Below are 4,416 nucleotides of genomic sequence, written 5' to 3' on the forward strand. Positions count from 1 at the left end.
ACCCTAATTTATATATGAGCGTAGCATAGTCTTTCAATTAATGCCAAAAAAAAAATACTAAAACTAAACTGTAAAATTAGGGATAAAAATGATAATTTTACGTTTAATGTAAAAAGGCTAGTTTTATTAATTTTGTGTGTACAAATTCACCTTGTTTTTTAGAGTTTCTGTCACTTCCTTTCAGTTTTACGCAGTTCCTTTAATATTTGTGTGAAACTAATAGTTATCAAACAGTAATTATTGTAAATAAGTACATATGTAGTAGTAGTATGTAAATAATGTTTTTTTGTTGTTGTTTGCAGCCATACTGTTAAATATAAGTCAGAAAATAAGTTAAAGTTTAAAAACATCTATTATTAACATACCCCGGACAGACAGGGGCAATTTAGGTTTAGACAGTAATTCAATGGCAAATGAAAGTTGAATTATCGACCAATTCAAAGATTCTCTATTGCTATTGCTTGGTGTTTTTTTTTTGTAGGGAGATAAGTTAGTTTGAAACTAGATAAAGAAATGTATCCATACTTATTTAACTTATTATTATTTATTTAATTTGGAGTTATATCTACTTGATTTTAACTTTTAATTATGTAATTCTATTTATTGACAATAACAATATACATAATGGATATATACAGATGAATACTATAACTAGCTTATATCTAAAATAGGCCCTGAGGCATTGTACCAAGGATGCTGGCGGCATTTCCTCGTTGTATCGCAATACTGATACGTTGTGCGAGGAAGCCGCCAGCTCTTCGGTCACCAGTTACGTCAACCAGACGTTTCGCGATTTCTCCAAAAAACTTGTGCGCGCTGGGACCCCATGGACCTAGAGTTTCAACATTCATTTGCCTTTTGCAATATTGTCAAACCTAAATTGCCCCCGTCTGCCCGGAGTATGATTATTACTTTAACTTTTAAGTTTATTAAAATAAAACCTAATCTAACGCCATCTACAATCCTACATCCCCAAAATCAACCAATAATCCATCTGTCGTTTCCCGGAACCTTGTATCCAACGATTATCGTTCCAATATCCTGTTCAAATTCAAATTTCGAAAATTCGCGCCACAGCCTACGCACGTGCGCGCGCACAGACAATGCGCTTTTTTGCGCACAACTACCGACTAATGAATCCTATTTCTATCTCCCTTTAACACTATTGTTTTTTTATAGCTTGAAAGGGATGGATGAAGCAACAGTTGGTGCAGCGTCTGCCGCTACCATATGTTGCTTGAGGTTACAGAAATTACCCTACACAAAGTGGGCATTTCGATCAGTTTCTATTCATTATGAACATGGGTTATTAATCGGGTTGACAGTTATGGGACAAGTTCTTCATTCAGTTTTAGTAGTATTTTCGTTTCAATGGCAATTTCGTTACCGTAATTAGAAAATTACTGTTTAAACTTTTTGCAGGCAATACGGAGCGCTGCAGAGCAATTGTAAAAAATTAAGAATAATATGCATATTTTATCTGCATTACTTCGTATTTCCTTAGGTACCTATTACTATATAATAAGGTATTAGGGAGCGATGGGTTTAAGACTGAGTATTAGACATAACATTTTGCTATGTACGTATGGCAATACACATTACATTGAAGACCATTTCTATAAAATACATTAAATGAGGCACTTATAACTTTTTAATGATTTCCTATTGTGTTATTTTTTTTAATAATTTATGTTCTTTTACTCATCATCTCCCTCGCGTTGTCCCGGCATTTCGCCACGGCTCTTGAGAGCCCGGGGTCCGCTAGGCAACTAATCCCAAGAATTGGCGTAAGTACTAGTTTTTACGAAAGCGACTGCCATCTGATCTTCCAACGCAGAGGGTAAACTAGGCCTTATTGGGATTAGTCCAGTTTCCTTACAATGTTTTCCTTTCCTTCCTTTCCTTCACCGAAAAGCGACTGGTAAATATTAAATGATATTTCGTAGATAAATTCCAAAAAACTCATTGGTACGAGCCGGGGTTTGAACCCGCAACCTCCAGATTGCATCCACTTCCATTAAATATATGTTATTTTACTCTTAATTTAGTATTTGAAAAGATTGTAGCAGAATAGTTAAGGTTTTATAAATGCTCACAAATCGCTTACTATCAAGTATAAGTAAATAGTAATTAATTACATTTATTTTATGCAAAACTTACGCATATCAGATATTAAATTAATTACTTTTCACCTATCCAGAAAAGTACTACTTTGCGGCTGCGCAAAGCTCAGCACGTGCGTGTGCATTCTTCCGAACAGGGCAAGTCGATTTCTTGCTATTTCCTATCAACACAACCATTATTTCACCGTTCATTGATTACTATCGATTCCAAAATTTTTAAACCTTTCCTAGTGTAAAAAAAAAAACGGTAGAAATGATTATAATTGATGATTTCTGTTTGTTTCTGTGACTTTAATAACGGAGCGAACGTGCCTGAGTTTTTTCAATTTTACGGTTACACCGTTTTGGTGTGCGGCGTTATTAAATTTTTACTAGTATTGTAATTATCTACGTGAAATTGGAAAAATAAGTATATCCCTTCCACAGAAATGTATGGTAGGTACGATTTATAAGTAAATTATATTGTTTGATATAATTATTTTAATAGGCATACCTTATTGATTACTTTATTTTGATTTTTGAGAGAAAAATGCTCGGTCACTACAAACTTTTGCGGATAAACAATTTAAATAATAATCTTACACCTTTTTCATCAGCTTGTAACTTTGTAGGTAGTAAATTAAGGGTATTTCAAATACCCGGTATTTCTATGGAAATTCACATAAACGTCTCAATCAAAACTATATATTTATATATATATATATATATAAAGGTTATAAAAATAACTAAAGTAAAACAAAAATTAACTTAAAAACAAGTTTTAAAATGAAGTGGTTAGAAGAGAAATAGTTTAAAATAATGTTTGTAAAACTGTAATGTAATCATCTTATTCATACCTTTAACACTTCACTAAACTTAACACTCTTTCGAGTAATCGACTTTCAACTTTCGTGAGACATCTAAAATATTTAAATATCACGGCTACACACACTTGTCATTTTTCGTCGCTATTTGCGACATGTTTCCTATCGGAGGTCTTCAGGCTTGAGTGCTCGCGTCCGCTGCATTCCGTGCACTCTTTCGAGTATTTGTACCAACAACAGTCAAAATGTTGTATTACCTAAAACTCTAAAAAACATTACAAAAGTACATTTCGATGCTAGTGCGGAAATTTCCGCACGTGTATCGAACGACGTTTTTTAATACAGTTGCGAAAAAATAAGAAAAACAACAAGTACCTACTTTTATTATGCATGTTCTTTAGACAGAAACAATTGTAAATATAAAATATTACACTAATATTACCTAAGTATTATTATTTACGATTATTTGTGTATCGTATATTTAAATTGTATAAAAACAATATCGAATGTTCCCTTTGGAAACTTAAAACATTCTTGCAGTAAGAAAAAACGCCTCTGCTTTGCAAGCATTTGAGCAGCTATTCCGTTCCATTCAGACAACTTATTAAGAACGGTTTTTCAATATTCAATATTAAAAAATAAACGTGTTATAATGATGAAGAGGTGAGTAATGAAATATTCTTGTATTTATTATTTTTACATTAACAGTAGGTTTTTATGTTGATTACGACTTTTAAAGGAAACTAACATTAACACTCATCAATAAGTAGTCATGAATTGGAACAAGTGGGAAAGTAAAAACCACTAGTTCGCGAAATCCATCTTTCCGCACGCAAAACAGCTACTTACGTAAAGTACCACGTTTTGAGCAACTGTATTTAAAAAAAAAAACATTCTAAATAACGCAAACCTAAGTTATAAATAATAGAGGTGTGACTTACCCGTTTAACTACTTTAGAGCATTAAGAACGAGTTTATAACCACTTTTCATACTGACCAAAACTTAAACTTTCGCTTACCTAGGACAGCCGATATTTTTTTACCTGCATTGCCAGCAATATCCTAACTCTTATCTCTTATTATTAACCAAACAAAATCACAAAAAATCAAATCAAAGACAAAAAAGGTGATCAGTAGGGATCAAAAGTCCCGCGGGCACAAATGACGAAGATTATATCGGGGCAAAGCGCGAAGTAAGTATAGTTTAGGGACAAAGTTAAACGGACGTTTAGGGTAAGTCTGTAAGGGTAAAAGGGTTGTGTTTACGTAACAGATTGACATTGATTAGATGTGTTTAGAACACAAGCTACGTAAATTAGGCTATGAGGTATTTAGATATTGTGTTTAAGAAAATTATTTACGATGTCTATATATCTATGAGTGTAAGAATACTGTAAATAGCGAAGGCTTGTATTCAATTGTATATTTTCTATTGTAAATAAAATGTATATAAGCGCTGGTGGCCTAGCGGTAAGAGCGTACGACTTGCA

Source organism: Cydia pomonella, chromosome 3, assembly GCF_033807575.1.
Source record: "Cydia pomonella isolate Wapato2018A chromosome 3, ilCydPomo1, whole genome shotgun sequence".
Taxonomy (NCBI): domain Eukaryota; kingdom Metazoa; phylum Arthropoda; class Insecta; order Lepidoptera; family Tortricidae; genus Cydia; species Cydia pomonella.